Below are 17,569 nucleotides of genomic sequence, written 5' to 3'. Positions count from 1 at the left end.
AGAGAGAGAGAGAGAAAGAGAGAGAGAGAGAGAGAGAGAAAGAGAGAGAGAGAGAAAGAGAGATGAGAGAGAGAAAGAAAGTGGGAGAGAAAGAAGGAAAGAGACAGAAATCTTCCTTATGCAGATCTAGTCAAGACACTCAAAACTTTTGAATGGCTCCTATTGTTTACCAATAAAACTCAAGGTCTTTAGCTTGGAATTTATATCTTTCTTCATAATCTGTCCTCGCCCTAACTTTACAGCTTTATCGTATACTTCGGTCCTCATCAGAACTCACACTCCATCCAAACTAGGTGACCGACTACTTCCACAAAGCCTAGCACTTTTCCCACCTTCATGCTTTGATTAATGCTATTCCCTCTGCAAGGAATGCCCTCTCTGCTCTCCAATCTATTGGAATTCCTACTCATTCTTTATGAAACAATTCATATGTCAACTTCTCAAGGAAGTGTTACCAAATCTCCCCAGTTTGCAGTTTTTAAAATCTCCACAGTACTTGGCTTGTAGACCTCAATCAATCAATTAATAAGAATTTATTATGTGCCAGACATTGTGCTTGGTGCTTGGGGTAGAAATGTAAGAGACAATGCCAACTTACAAAGAAGTTACAATAAAACAGGAGAGGAAGCAAGCCCCTATATAAGTATATACATAATAAATATAAAAAATAAATGCAAAATAGTTATCTTCAAGGGGAAAAGAGCACTAGAACACTCTCCTAACTAGGGGAGCTAGGAAAGGCTTTATGTGGAAGGTGACACTTGAGCTGTATCTTGAAGGAAGAGAGGGATTCTATGGTGTGGAGGTAAGGAGGGAGTGCATTTCAGGCCTAGGGGAAGGCCAGTACAAAGACACAGAAACTGGAGAGATGGAATGTTGTGCATGAGGAACAGAGAGAAATCATAGTTTGACTGGATTTCATAGTGCAGGAGGAAGAGTAATATATGATAAGGCTGGAAAGATAAATTGGGGTAATATTGTGAAGAGATTTAAAAGCTAAACCAAGGAGATTATGTTGGATTTTATTAGAAATTGGGAGACATTAGAATCCTTAAGTAAGAGAGTAACATGGTCAGATCTGTGCCTAAAGAAAATCATCTTGGTATCAATGTATGGAAAAGACTGGAATGGGAAGAGACTTAATATAGAGAGACTAATTAAAAGGCTGTTGCAATAATCTAGGTGAGAGGGCAGTAGATCTGAAATAAGGTGATCATTGTGTCAGTAGAGAGAAGAGGTCAAATGTGAACAACATTGAGGCATAAACAGCAATATTTGGCAATTAATTGCATATATGGAATGACAGAGGATGAGAAATTTGGAACAATGCTGAGATTACAAACCTGGAAGACTAGAAAAATGATGGTACCTTGGACAGAAATGGGAAGTTTGAAAGAAGGGTGATTTGGGGAAATAAAGATAATGAGTTCTTCCTTGGACATGTTGAGTTTGAGATGTCTCACAGACATCCAGTTTGAAATGTCAAATAGGCAACTGGGAATGTAGAACTGAATCTAAGGGGAGAAATTGACCTGGACATATAGATCTGTGAGTCATCTGCATAGAGATGACAATTAAACCCATGGGAGCCAATGAGATAACCAAGAGAGAAATTACATATATCAATCAATCAATAAACATTCTCAAGTGCCAGACACTAGAGATACAAAAAAGAGGCAAAAGGCAGTCCCTGCCCTCAAGATGCTTACAATCTGATGAGAGAGACAACATGAAAACAAATATATACAAAGCAAGTTATATAAAAGGTAAATAGGATATAATTAAGAGAGGGAAGGCACTAGAATTAAGAGGGTTTGGGGAAGGCTTCTAGTAAAAGATGGGATTTTAGCTGGGACATAAAGGAAGCCAGGGAGGTCAGTAGGTAAATTGGAGGGAGAAGAGCATTCCAGGCATGGGGGACATTCAGAGAAAATGCTGAAAGATAGAGTGTCTTGTTAGTGGAATAGTTAGGAGGCCAGTGTCACTGGATTAAAGAGTACATGTTGGGTGGTAAGGTGTAAGAATACTAGAAAGGTAGGAGGGAGCTAGGTTATGAAGAGCTTTGAACGCCAAACTGAGCATTTTGTATCTGATACTGGAGGCAATAGGGAGCCACTGGAGTTTGTTGAGTAAGGGGGTGACATGATCAGACCTGCACTTCAGGAAAATCACATTAGTAGATGAATGATGGATGGATTGGAGCAGGGAGAGACTTCAGCCAGTTAGACCTACCAGCAGGCTATCACAATAGTCCAGGCATGAAGTGATGAAGGCCTATACTAGAATGGTGGCAGTGTCAGAGGAGAGAAGGCGGCGTATTTGAGAGATGCTGCAAAGATGAAATCTACAAGCCTTGGTAACAGATTGGTTTATTGGGGTGGAGGGAGATATAGCGAAGAATCCAAGGTGACTCCTAGGTTGTGAATCTCAGGGACTGGGAGGATAATATTGCCCTTTACAGGATTATTGAAGATAGGAGAGGGTAGAATTTGGGGGGGGGGCGGGGAATAATTAGTACAGTTTGGACATTTTGAGTTGAAGATGTCTACTAGACATTCAATTCAAGATGTCTGAAAGAAAGTTAGAGATGTGAGATTGGAGGTCAGCAGAGAAATTGGGACAGAAAAGGTAGATTTGAGAATCATCAGCATAGAGATGGTAATTAAATCCATGAGAATTGATGAGATCATCAAGTAAAGTAGCATAGAGGGAGAAGAGAAGAGGGCCCAGGACCAAACCCTGAGGGACATCTTCCATTAGAGGGCATGATCTGGAAGAGGAGTCAGAAAAAGAGACAGAGGAGAAGTGGTCAGATAGATAGAATGGAAACCAGAATATAGAGGTGTCCTGAAAACCTAGAGAAAAGAGTTTCAAGGAGGAGAGAGTTATCAACAGTGTAAAAGGCTGCAGAGAGGTCAAGGACAATGAGGAAAAAGAAAGGGCTCTTGGATTTGCCAACTAAGAGATCATTAATAACTTTGGTGAGAGCAGTTTCAGTGGAATGATAAATTTGGAAGCCAGAAGTAAGGGGTTAAGAAGAAGAGAGTGGGAGAAAGCAAAGGCATCTATCAGAGATGGCCTTTTCAAGGAGCTTAGCTACAAGGGTCAGAAGATATAGAACAACTGGGGGGAGGATAGAAGAATCAAGTGAAGGTTTTACTTACTATGGGAATCAGTAAGAAAACTAATTGAGACAATAGCTTCAGCAGGCTACAAGTAAATGTATAAAATTAATATAATTTCTATATAATAATTATAAAATCCAAGATTTAATAATAGAAAGGGAAATCTTATTCAGAATAACTACAAAATGCATAACATATTAGGAAGTCAATCAACCAAAACACACCATAGATTCAATTATAAAATGCCTCATAAAGAAATAAAGAACAACTTAAATAGTTAGAAGAATATTAGGTGCTCATGGTTGGGCTATGACAATAGAAAAATGACAATACTACCAAAGTTAATTGATAAATTTAGTGCTATAGTAATTGAACTACCAAAGGGATAGTTTAGAGAGATAGATAAAATGATAACAAAATTTATTGAAGGAACAAAAGATTTAGAATATCGATGGAAATGATGAAAAGGAGTACAAATGAAGGAGGAATAATGTGTCCACACTTCAAACTATATTAAAAAGTGGTAATCATAAAAATCATTTGGTACTGGTTGAAAAATAGAACAGTAATTAAAAGATCAATGGAAGAGACTAGACAAGAAAAAATCATAAATTACAGAACTCAACAACCCAGAATTCAATAAACTCTCAAACATAAATTATTTAAGAAAGAATTCCTTATTTGATCAGAACTGCTGACAAAACCAGAAAGTAATCTGGCAGGAATTGGGTTTTAGACCAATATCTTATACCATATTCTATAATAAATTCAAAATAGATACATAAGCTGAATATTAAAGAAAATATCATTTTAAAAATTGGAAGAGAAGCATGTTCTATACCTTTTATAGCTATAGCTAGGGTACAAAATCTTAGCAAAAAAAGAGATAGAGTTAAAGGGCTAAAAGATAATTTTAGTACATAAAAGTTTAAAACTCTTGCTTCTTATTTTTCAATTAGGTCAACAAAACTAATGCATCAAGAAGGGAAGTGGTTGACTGGGAAAAAAACCTTATCAAATATTTCTGATAAGGATTTGATATCTAAGCTATAGAGGCAACTAATCAAAATCTATAACACCAGAAGCCATTCTAAAGCCATTATTAGTTGCCTCTAGAACATCTATAACACCAGAAGCCATTTAAAAGAATCTTCTTTCTTAAAAAAAAAATTATTTGTCCTAAGGGATGGCTGTCTGAGAAAATGGAGAAGACAGAGAAGGGGGAATTTAGGTAATATAAAAACAAATGCATCAGTAAAAACCTATTTTGTGAGATTAGAAAAAGAGGATAATTGAAGTGGCAATCTGCTGAGGAAGATGGAAAAGGAAGGCATGGAGGGCACACGTAGAGAGGTTTGCCTTAGCAAAGAGAATGGTTACCTCATTGTCAGAGACTGGGGGAAAAGACAGGAGAGTAAGAGCTGATGCCAAAGGGTTTTGAGATGAAGAGAAGGGAAGAAGGAGCTCAAGGTGAATGGCCTTACCGTTCTCAGAAAAGAGGCAAGGTCTTCAGGTAAAAGAGGAGAAGGGCAGTGTGAGAGGCTTGAGAAGAGACAAAGTCTGATAACACTTTTTTAGGGAGTGAAATAGAGGATCAATTAGGTCGGAATAAAAAGATTGCCTTGCTTCAGTGAGGCCCTAGACGAAGTCGTATGATATACGCAGTCAGCAAGGTTGGAAAATTTCCTCTAACTTATTCAGCAGCATGTGAGAAGGTGAAGAAGCAGATGGTTTTAATAATCCAAGACTGATGTTTGACAGTCCATATCCCCCAAGAATTTAAAAGAAGAATACATTGTAAAGTTGAATTGTTTAATTATATGGATAAAGATTGGAGACAGAGGAAAGCAAAGTCTGAGCAAGGGCAATGGTTGCTGAGCAGTGGAGGTGTTGGAAGTCTAAAAAAGAGTGAATAATAGATTATAAGAGGTGAAGCACTGGGAGAGACCAAGAGGAGGTTATGGTCAGATTAGAAGAATATCAGAATTTTAAATTAAGAAAGTAGAACACATGTGAGAATTGGTGAATGCCAACATGTAACCATCTCTGTGTTTGGTTGAGGTGGAGTGATGGAGGTCATGGAATTTAAGGATGCTCATTCCATCAGTGACAGGAAAAAAATATTCCTTAAAGTAGGATAAAGGAAACAACTTAGATAAATACCTCTCTAATGTACATATATCATTTTGTATCAGAATTATTTTCTTGTGCTACATCTCCCTACAGTAAAAAGAACTTTGACTCTTGAGTTAGAGGTTTTGGATTCAAATTTCACCTCTGATATTTACTTTCTGTATGTCCTTGGGCAAGTTACTTAACCCCCTTGAAACTCAGCTTCTTCATCTGTAAATCTGTTAAGAAAAAAAAAGCAAGACTCAATGGTCGCTAGATCCCTTTTAGCTACAAATCTACATTCCCACCTCTATAAGTTGTTTAAGAGCAAGGACTCATTCTGAAGTAAACTTTAGTTCTACCAGAGTCCTTAGCATATTGCTCTGTGAACAGAAGGCTTGTAAAACCACAGATTTGGAGCTAGAAGATAGTTTAGGGAAAATCTGAGAGCAGCCCTCCTCATTTTATGGATAAGGAAACTGAAGTCCAGAGGGTGAAGGGACTTGGCCAAAGTCACTTAGGTAGTGAACGGCAGATCTAAGATTTCAACTTAGATCTTCTGACTCCAATACCAGTTTTCTTTCCAGTTATCCATATTGCTTCATTGACCACTAACAAATTGTTGATGAAGACATTAAAATGTTTTAAAGACTATATGACATTTGGCTCAAATGAACCCATCAAGCAGATATTCATATTGCTTTGTATTCCATTTGCAAATCTATCTTGTTTTACATACAAGATATTGATAGCCGTCATTATTTTACTGGCCCATGTTTCCAAAGCTAACATTTCAAAAGTGATTTTCCCTCATGCACTTTGTCTGAATATGCCTTTATGAATACACCAAGCAGGTAGGCTTTCCCCAGGAGTAACGAATAGAAATATAATTCAATCAGTGGTTTTTTTCTCCTGGAAAATTATAATGCTGTCCTAAAACTAAGTACTACATAAAAGAAAGCATTCAAATAAGATTCAAAAACTTAGAAACAATGAAGCACACTTCAGACTAAATTCGTTATTAATTATTGCTTAATCTAACCTTGGTTTTCCTTATCTTGCCTTATGGGAAAATCTTTTTCTTTTGCTTATAAGAATTAAGTTGTCTTCAAACCCTGAGCTTCTAGCTTTTGACAGATTTGGTTTTTTTTAAAATTATTTTTGGACCATTTTTCTACTGATTGCCCTGTGGCTAGCTCTAATTGCCCTGGTGAAAGAATCTTACCCACCTACCTACACCTTGTTACAGTAATTAGCTCATGTAAGCCTAGGGGACAAAATGATGACCCTTAAGGTTCATATGCTTGCCTTCTTCAGGTTTCAGAAGTTTATTTTAAATTAAAAGTTATCACAATCACTCTGAGCCCCCAGGTAGGAAAATTCTTAACATTTAGAGAAAGGTTGGGCTCCCTGCCTGACTTTACAATTATATCTATATTTAGTTAACCTGTGGCTTTTTTGTGGTTGGAGCAAAATCCCTTTTACTGTAAATGTTTGCTTAATGAAATAGGAGATTATATTATAGTCTATGCATAGAAAGGAAAGGACAAGGGAAACTGGGAAAAGAGTTGACCTTTTCTTGGAATTTCTCTTAGAGTCAATTTGTTCTTAAGATACATGGAGAGCCAGTGACCCTCTTTAGTATCTCCTTTCCCATAGCTCAGTCCTAATTTTACTGCTGGAAAAAGTCACACATTCCAATTTCTGGAATTTCCCCTTCTCAACTCATAGTTTAGAGACAATCCCTGGAGGTGTCCAACATCTTCATTTCATTTTATCCAATGGTTTTCAAAAAATTCTCACACTAAAGACTCGATTGACTGAGATGTGTTCTTACTTAGTTAAGACATAAGACACAAAACGGGATGGGGTGACTTCAACCCCACCCTTACACTAAGATTACATTCTGCTTTTTAGGGTCTCTATAGAAGAAGGAATTTATTATGTGCTACACAGAGTTTTTCCTTTCTGTCAGGGCTGTTTTCTAGATGTGAGAGAGATTATGGAAAGACCATTTTTGTATCTACAGAGCACAACTCTCTTGTGATTGAATTTTTATTTAGGCATAGTTTCTTTCCACTTGATGGGGTTCTTCTATTTCCTTTCTTTTTGATGTAAATATTTGTACAAAACCCATGCTCCAATACCCCAAGGCTTTGGGTTTACATAGATCAAGTCTAGATTTCACAGACTGAGGGCACTCTTCCCCTTATATTTTCCCCAAGCATAATTGCCTTTGGGAAATCTAAGACCTGGGGTGGGGAACCTGCAGCCTCAAGGCCACATGTGGCCTAACAAGTTTGGATTCAGTCAAAGGGTCACACTTAAGGACCTAGAGAGCCACAGGTTTCGCACCCCTGTCTTAGACTATAGCTCAAAGATAGTTTATTTACAGGTTCCCTCCCCCCAAAAAAATGGTGGGCTAAAGAATCCACAGTCTTCATGTACACTCTGGAAAGGAGAACAAACATTTACATAGCAGCCATTATGTGCCAGTGCTGTGTTAAGCACTTTATAAATATAATCTCATTTGATCTTCACAACAACCCTGGGAGATAGATCCTATTATTATCCCCATTTTATAATTGAGAAAACTGAGGCAAATAGATGTTAAGTAACTTGCTCAGAGTCACACAGCTAGTGAGATTACAGTTGAACTCAGGCCATCCTGACTCCAGGCCCAGTGCTCTATCCATTGTGCCACCTAGCTGTACTAGAGTAACAATGCTTATGTGATCCTATACATACTTATATTTGATACAGGACAGTCTTTGTTCCACTCCACAAGAAATGCAGAAAGAACATAAAATACTCACTATGAAAAAAAAAAGACTCCAATGAGTGCTACCTTGTCCCAAGGCCCTAAAGTCCTTTAGACTCCAAGCAACATCCTAAGAATTGGGCTCCCTTTAGAAGAAAAAAAACAAAACTTGTGGTTGCTAGCAGGGCATCCAGAAATGGAGGGACAATGTCCTCAAAAGCACATGGATAGCAATAATCCAAGAAGATAATTCACCAAGAGTTAGTTGAATTTCAGTTTGAGTAAAGATTATGAATATGCATTTTATGATGGGGGACTAATTAATGTTTTCCTCATTTTTCATTTTAAGAAGCATTTTCAGTATACTGGTCCTAAAATGTTGGGATCACTCTTCCTTATAACTGCTAGGTGGCACAGTAGATAGAGTGTTGGATCTGGAGTCAGGAAGACCAGTATTCAAATCTAGCCCCAGATACTAACTATATGACCCTAGGCAAGTCATTTAACCTCTGTCTGTCTCAGTTTCCTCATTAATAATAACAACACCTGTCTTCCAGGGTTGTTGTGAGGACAAAATGAGATGACATTTGTAAAGTGCTTGGTAAACCTTTAGGTACTATAAAAATGCTAGACATGAGTGATCATCTTCTCCATGCCTCAGTTTCTTCATCTGTAAAACCATACATCATAGGACAATAGATCTGGGACTGGAAGTAACTTGATAGATCATTTAATTCAATCTCTCATTTAATAGATAAGTAAACTAAGGTCCAAGGGCAACTATGTGGTACAGTGGATAGAGCACTTAGCCTGAAGTCAGGAAAACTCAACATTCTGAGTTCAAATCCAGTCTCAGCTGCATGACCCAGGGTAAGTCACTTCACCCTGTTTGCCTCAGTTTCCTCACCTGTAAAATAAGCCAGAGAAGGAAATGGCAGACCACTCTGGTATCTTTGCCAACAAAACTCCAAATGGGGTCACGAAGAGTTGGACACAACTGAAAAATGACTGAACAACAAACTGAGACCCAGAGTTAAGCAATTTGTCTAGGTTCCCACAACTCTTCTTCGAGGAAGAATTTTCCAAATTCAATCCAAAAGGAAGGAGAACAAAGTATATAAACATAATGCACTCTGAAGGCAGTTTTCAGATTGCCATATACTCAGCAACTAACATATTCAGGAACATTGTCTTCCTTTCCAAGGGACTAGCACAGTCAGTTTTTGAATATAGAGTGGGTGCAGGGCAGAGACTATACAAAACAGTAGATGATCTAAAAATATCGCTGTTTGTCTTTGGAATGCATTATGTTTGGGTAGCAGGTTTATATTCTTCATCATGCTTTACTTAGAATAATTTCTAAATTAGTTGGCCTTCCCTGAACAAATACAGACAGACAGATGGTGGGGGGAGGCAGCCCTGACTGTTGGAAACCAGAGAAATCAAGACTAGATTTAAAATCTTGTCACGAACAATCTGTAAGTGGAAAATATCAGGACTTAGGCACAATTGAATACCATAGCAAAATGAATTGGCTCCCCAGTGCCACAAAGAGGATGCTCCCAGATATCAAACAGGTTACCCTATTCACAGAGACTGTGTGTTGAGGTGGAAATAGTACTGGACCTGAACTCAGAGGACCTAGGTTCAACTCCCACCTAACACACTTACAAGCTGTGTACCCATCAGGAAGTCCCCTAGCCTCTCAGAACCTCAGTATTCTCACCTACAAAATGGAGCTCACCACCTATCTTACAGTGTTGTAAAGAAAGGAGTCTGAAAATCTTAAAGCCTTATAGAAGAATAAGGGTTGTTTTTTAATTGAGTTTTTTTTTTTCTAGCCCTGTGATTCCATCACATAAATGGAGGGAACTCCCAAGGAAAAAACTCCCTCCATCAGTGTTGATTGGGAACTTTAGTATTAGAGGATTGCCCGGAACAGGTTAAATTAATTACTTGCCCACATGATCAGTCACAGTCACAGCTGTTGTTCCTTTATTTTCAAAAAGGGCCAATAACATTATGGGGTGATATCTTTACTTGATTTCTTGACCTGCACATGAATTGGATTTAAATGAGGCAGAGTTTTCACAAAGTCCTCAGCCTCACTCTCTCTTTCAGAGTCATTGAAGTCCAGTGACATGACAAAAGTCAAGAAGACTGGTGATGGATGGCCTCTGTGTCTTCAATGTCTGACCAAGCTCTAAGTGCTCCACAGCACCTGCTTCAGCTGCCTTCGTGGTCACTGGTACAAATTGTTCTCACGTGCCCCGTCTACTGGGGGAAGTCTTCACATGCTTAGAATAGACATCCCCCTAATTCACAGATGGGTTTGAGGCCTGTCAGTTACCCTCAACCAGATTTAGCCCATCTGCTGGGATGATTTTATTTGAGTGTGGCCCCTGCACATGGAATAATTTCTCACAGCCCCAGGGAAAAGTTGGGTGACAGGTAGATACCAAAGGTGGATAAGCAGCCCTGAAAAGGGCTCAAGCAAGCCCTCACACCAGAGGTGCTAGTCCTCCCTGAACACCCCAAAATGTGTCAGAAATAGAACTTGAACTCAGGTTCTGCTGACTCTAAGGTCAGCCCTCTCTCTACCATGGTGTACTGCCTCTCTAATTTGTTGTTGATGTTGATGATAATGACATCATCATTTCTAATGGGAATTTCTATGTCACTAGTTATTACCTTATCAAAAGAGGATTCTTTAAATGTAGAAAAGGAAATATGTCACCCTCTAGATAAGATATTTCCATAGTCTCATGATTCAGTGGACTAATAAGTGATAACTTTAAAAAAAAATTCTTTCTTACATAAACCATAAAGAGGGAGCCATGAACAGACAGCGCTGTTACTTTACCCTCTTTGTTGCATTTCACTCTTTCCTACTCTTCAATGGATGAGTATAGGAGACCTAATGGATTAGCTTTATGAGCTTCAAAAGACCAAAAGAGCCCCCAGAGGTCAAGCAAATGGAAGACACTATAGAGTCTGCTAGTATCCCTGCAGTTAGAGTAAGTAAAGACCCAGCACTGCGCTAAGGAATGGTCTCCTTGATTCAGCAAGGTGGTGAATCATCCGGGCCACTAAGAGCCCATGCCCTGAAAGCAAGGGAGCCACTCGTCCATCAGCTGTGCCTCACCTAGAAGTGAATTTAGTGGGAGGAAATGATTGTATCAACCACTGTAGGTTCGAGCCCCCTCTTCTCCATTATTTAGATATAAGAAGGGAGAATGCACTACTTTTCAAAGGGATGTATTTGTACTTCTATCCTTGCTATGCTTTCTCAGTTAATATCCCTATGTAAAAGTGTGTGCATACGCACACACATACACACACACACACATCAGAAATGTCATATTGGTCAAAGTAGCAGACTAATGTCCTGCCCTCTCCCCAACCCACTATTCTACTTCTGTCAAGAGCCGGGGAACATCTTTAACAAAGCGTGGTCATTCCTTCTATGAAGTCACAGATAGACCCCTGAGCAGCCCAAAATCTCTTTTAATGGCCCCTTAGAGAGCTATTGCCAAGGAATTTATGTAGGAATTAAGCTCTAGTTCCTGTGCCTACTAAACTGTGTGACTACTTCCTTTCTCTAGCCTGAGTTTTCTTTTTTTCTTTTAATCAATAGATGCAAAAGAAACCTATGCTTTCCCTTAAGTTTTCTCATCAGCAAAATAAAGGGATAGGATAAGATATTCATAGAATTAAAGTGTCAAAAGTTTTAAAATCTCTGATTCTTTCCTTTTTGAGAACTACATATGTTTTTGGCTTACAAGTCATTCCATATTTACTACCCACGAAATAATTGTGTGTGTGTGTGTGTGTGTGTGTGTGTGTTTTCTTTAAGTTGTCCTAAACTATCTCCTTCATGATTTCAAGTATTTCCACCTACTTCTAGCAATGTGGTATCCGGAGAGCATGCCTTTTATAGACTTCAATCACATCTCAATCTCTCTAAATTAAGGAGACTTAATCTTTTTCGGTCTTTTCTAATATAGAAATCTTTCTATCTATTTAATGATTTTAGTTGTCCTAAAATTGTAAGCAAACTTATTAACTTGCTGGGAGAAAAAGAATACATAAATCCTTTGCTTTTTTTTTAAAAGTCACTGAAAGAACTGGCAAGCCAATTTGCTTTCTAGTGAAAGAAGATGTTAGTGGCAATAAGCTAAAAGATTGATTTTTTTTTAATTCATTTCTCACTTCAGAAAATCACCATTCAAGCAATACCTATTTAGTCCAGGACATAATCAAATTGTGTTTGTGCCGCTGGAAAAGGTTTGGCATCAGGATTTATTCAAGTCCACAGCTTAGAGCCCTACCTGGCTTTCAAGCCATGGTATTTTAAGTTTTCATGAGCTGAGACTAATAACAATAATAATAATAATAATAAGCACTTATATAGAGCCTTAAGGTTTGCAAAGCACTTTACAAATATTATTTCATTTGATCCTCACAACAACCCTGAAGGCAGGTGCTATTATTTTCCCCATTTTTCCATCTGAGGAAACTGAGGTTTAAGTGACTTGCCCAGAGTCACACAGCTAGTGTCTGAAATCACATGTGAACTCAGGTCTTTCTAAGGCCAGATTTGAACTCATGTGTTTCTGACTCCAAGCCCAGAATACTACCTACTGTGCCACCCCTCTGAACTTAACTAGGTGACTAATGGAGGTGGTATTAATAATTAAATTACAGAATCTTATTCATGACACAGAATTTTACTATTTTTAAGAGCCTACAATAAATTAAACTGAATTTCCTCTGAGCATTATGAAGAGATATCTGTTAGAGTTCAAGTTCTATTTCTGACACATTTTGGGGTGTCCCACATCTAGTCCAGGGGTGGGGAACCTGCAGCCTTGAGACCACATGTGGCCCTCTAGGTCCTCAAGTGCGACCCTTTGACTGAATCCAAACTTCACAGAACAAATCCCCTCAACAAAAGGATTTTTTCTGTAAAACTTGGACTCCTTCAAAAGGCTGCACCCGAAGACCTAGAGGGCCACATGTGACTTCAAGGATGCAGGTTCCCCACTCCCAATCTTGTCCATAGGTTCCCAAAGTGGGCAATACTGCCCCTGGGCGGGGGCACTGGAACGATAGGGGGGCAGTAGTAACCTCGGGTGCAATTGGGTGGCATTGAATAAAAATAAGGGTATAACCTAACCCCAGTGGAGTGCTGAGTAAATTTTTTTTGAAAAGGGAGTGGTAGGCCAAATAAGTTTGGGAACCTCTCAGTAATCAAATCCCTTTATCTTACTGATAAAGCAGCTCAGGTGGAGAAAGATAGAGCAATACACCCAAGGTCATATGGGTAGTAACCAGGACAGGCAAGATTTGAGCCCAGGCGCTCCAGAGCCAATGCTTTTCCCCACTATCACAACAATGGATCTAAGAGTACTTTGCAAACTATAAAGTGGCAGTCAAATCCAAGGAATAATAACTATTACTATGTATACTTTATCACTTTGCTGGAATATGGTCAGGGTGTCAAAGCCCTTTAAAACTGTTTTCATGGTCCTGAAACAGGTAGCTTGTCACATTTTTTACACTAGCAATCCCTTTCTTCATAAAAGTAAAACAACTATTTTCTTCTAGGACAGAAAGGGTGACTGGCCCAATCCCTGTACATCTGGGGGACTGATTTTGGAGGTCATGTATACCATACATATTTGCCATGTATGGTGGGACCACCTACTCTGTCATTGAACAAGTAAGAGGAAAACAATAACTCAGTTCCCCATTGCCCTGGAATGCCCTGCGATGGCAGATCGGTAGCAGGAGATAGCTGTGCATGAAGGTTGACTTAGTTCTCACCTGTGCCCACCATTACTGTATGAGAAAACAGTATCTCAGTCCTCTATAACTACAGAATATCCAGGTAGATGGGGGCTTCGCTTGACAGGTAGACCTTTGGCTAATAACTGTTTCTCCCTTCATCATCACTGGAGCTGGGGTAGTGGAACTCCAAGCCCAGCTCTTACCAGAGAAGGTACTACATACTCCACCCTGACAAAAAAAAAAAAATTCTATACTCGACATTGTAGTCACAAGCCTTCCAGAAACAATTTTATTAATTAAACTAAATCTCAGCACTTCTGCCCTGAGAAAGAAGTCCAAAAACGGGCTGAATTTCCTCATGCCTTTGAAAATCTCTTCAGCACGAGTCATTTTAAAGCTGTACTTTAAAACAACTCCAAATATATATGCACATATGTATGTAATGTACATATATAACATTGCATGTGTTTTACATGTGTATAATCACATTTTCAATACAATTTATAACATTCTCAAACAAGGATAAAATGCTACAGTCAAGATTAAGTAAGGGTTCCAAGGTTGGGTAACAGTCTCAGAACTATAGTGACTTAAAATGTGGGTATGTATCTGTAGAGCAGAGGTTCTAAGCCTGGGGCCTGTGAACTTGTTTTTAAAAATATTTTGATAAATTTATTTCAGTACATTCCAGGTAACTCTCCACTTTCCAACAGGAGCTCTGATTGGTTTCTATGCCACAGAACATCATTTTCCCACACTGGGTACTACCTAGTATAATCCCAACTTCCACTTTTCAGCTTCCTTTTGTATATTGTCTTCTAACACTAGATTGTAAGCTCCTTGAGTGCTATCCTTAGCACAGTGCCCGGCACATAGTAAGTGCTTAATAACTGTTGACCGAATTAATTGAATATAACTGGTTTCTTTTGTAATCCTATGTATTTTTATTTATTTGCAAACATTCTGAGGACTCCAGTTCCACTGAACTGCCAAAGGAATCTATGAGATAAAAACATTCTGCATCTCAGCTCTAGAAAATCCTTTTCCTAAAACCATTCAATTTCTCACCAATCCCACCAAAGATTCTCCTTTCTACTTGGTCAAAGATGAACTCAAGAGATACTTATATTCTTTAATTTAATCAAAGGCTTCTTCCTTCTGTTGGTCTAATCATGGGCTAAGCGTGAGAGACTTAGGAGTGGATCAGAAACTGGTTAGCCATTGAAGAATGATATAAAAAGATTTCAGTGCAGACAATGCTTTTTTTCAAATTGGTAGTTAGAGACTGATAAGGTTTTTCATTCAAAAAGGACAAAGGACTTCAGACTAAAGTCCTAATATTATTTTAAATATGTAGCCTAAAAGAGAGAGAGGGGGGATTTCAGTGTGCTGCCACAATCCTTTTCACCAGAGCAAGGTGGACAGAGCATTCGTTACACTTGGATTCAAAAAGATTTGAGTTTAGACCTTGCCTCAGACAATTACTAGTTGTTTGAGCTCAGTAAGTCTTTAATCCTGAATATCAGTTTCTTCATCTGAAAAACAGGAACAAAAATAGAAACTGCCTCACAAGGCTGTTGTGAGAATCAGATAAGATTTTATATGCACAGTGCTTTGAAAGCCTTAAATCACTATGTAAACTTATTATTAAAAGAGTAATACCTCAACCCTCTATATCTATCAGAACCTGCTTACGGACCTCAGACAACAAGCATGAATGCATACTCCTCATAAAGGTTTATGTGTCATCCCCTGTGATCTTAGGAAGATGCAAAGGATCTGGTTCCTAGTATAAATTCATTCAGGTTACCTGATTTCTAGGTATTTATCAACCTAGATAGCTGAGCCAACCTCCCAACTGGTTGAACCCCTCTTCCTTAGTGTCTGGAGAGAGGACAGACTGATACCATTCTTCCTCATCACACAATCTTTGGCAGACAGGAGCCCTGATCAACACCCCCTATCCTCTGGCTAACAAACTACCACCTCCTCCTGCAATCTCTGGGATTTACAGGCTCTCTCTGCTGAAAAGCAGCAATCCTGCTACCACTCCCCAGCACTCTCATCCTGTCTGCTCAGCCCTACCCCTCCCCAGTTTCCTTCCTGTGTGCTCCCTGTTAAATTATTAACAAACTTCTCTCTATCCTAAACCACTACCTCTTATACTCTTTCCATCTTGCAGTCAAGAAAGCTTGACTTTCTCTAGAAGATGTTTTCTCCCTAGTCGCCTTTTCTATGACCAGGTATTCTTTCTCTCATGTTGCCTAACACCCTGGATCAGAAGGAAGATCCAGTATACTTCTTGCTCCCCTCTACCACAACCAGACTTTCCTTCTATATTCATCAATCAACACCTCTCTCTTCCTTTGGAATAACACAATAGCTGACTACACATACAGCCCTAGAATTTAATGTCATTATACACCAGTCTCCAGGGTCACTTCACTCATCCTATTCTCTCAATGATTTTGGTACTTGGCTCACAGTACGACATCTATTGGAATTCCACCTCTTCTACTCACTCACTACCTGTATGACTTTGAATCAGTCACTTTAACTCTCTGGTCCTCTGTTTCCTCATCTATAAAATGAAGGACTAGATAACCTCTTAGGTCTAACCTTTATGATCCCATAATGCAAAGAATTTTTTTTCTTCTTATCTTTTGGTCACCAGTACAGCACCTTTTAATAACACCAGGGTGAATCTGTGACCTCATGTTCTTTGTAGATTGAAACCCATGTCTGCCCATTATGTATAACTCTCAGACATGTCCACACTTGAGTTTGCCACAGTCAATCAATCAATGAGCATTTATTAAGGGCCTACTATGTGTCAGGTACTGTGTTGAGCACTAAGAATACAAAAAAAGACAAGCTTTCAAGGAACTCATGGTCAAATGGGAAGACATCATGCAAACAACTATGTACAACAAACTATATACAGGATAAGTAAGAAATCCACTGTATACTTAATACATTCATAGCACAGATAGATATTGCAAAGGCAATCTTCAGCTTGGCTTGTCTATATCTTTTAAAAGTCCGAATTGTTAGGGTCTTGATGTCTTAAAAGTTAAAAGTACCATAAAATGTAGATAACATGAGTAAAACAAAGGTCACAAATGCCCCAAAGGTGCCTATCTTCACAGGCCAAGGAAGCCAAACTTTCCTGGAATTAATGTTAGTGAATCTCATTAATAGTGAATGAATTCTTATATCTAAAGAAAAGTTCCCAAGAAGTAACCATCCAACAAAGTGATCTGGACCAAGAAGACCAAGGTGCCCCTCTTGGAGTTAATAGGAAACAGTCAACCTAAAAAGGTCATTAGTGTGATCAGAAATTATAACATGAAAATGTGTGACAGTAAGGACACATCATGTGATGGTGCATTCAAATTGAAGTGGGAAAGATAATCATGGAGTATGAGAAGAAAAAAAAGGGGCAAGAATGTGTCAATGTGTATATATACCAGACAGAAGGCTGACCTAAGAGTTAGGAGGACTAATTCTTTCAGTTCTACCTTGGACAGAACTATCTGTGTGACCACAGGCATGTCATTCAATTTATCAGTGTCCCAAGCAACTCCGTAAGACCATACTTATAGACAAAGTGTCAGGCTGCATTAAGTGAGAGAGTTTCCACCCCCAGGAGTTCCCTAAATTGATGAATCAATGAAGTCATAGGTATCAGATCACTAAAAAAAAAAGTTGTATTTGACAGATATGAATATCTGGTCACTAAGATGTACTCTGCAAGAACTGACATTTGCACGATGCT

General features: G+C 38.7%; 1 protein-coding gene across 2 annotated transcripts in view; it reads right to left on the bottom strand.

The window, feature by feature from the left end:
• The window catches only part of KCNH1 (potassium voltage-gated channel subfamily H member 1), a 499,689-nt gene that overhangs the window by 364,689 nt on the left and 117,431 nt on the right, over positions 1-17,569 (bottom strand). The window lies entirely within an intron of this gene.

The sequence above is a fragment of the Vombatus ursinus genome, unplaced genomic scaffold (assembly GCF_900497805.2).
Source record: "Vombatus ursinus unplaced genomic scaffold, bare-nosed wombat genome assembly UNPS02014798.1, whole genome shotgun sequence".
NCBI lineage: Eukaryota > Metazoa > Chordata > Mammalia > Diprotodontia > Vombatidae > Vombatus > Vombatus ursinus.
Note: the sequence above shows the minus strand (reverse complement) of the source record. Positions and strands in the feature narration are given on the sequence as shown.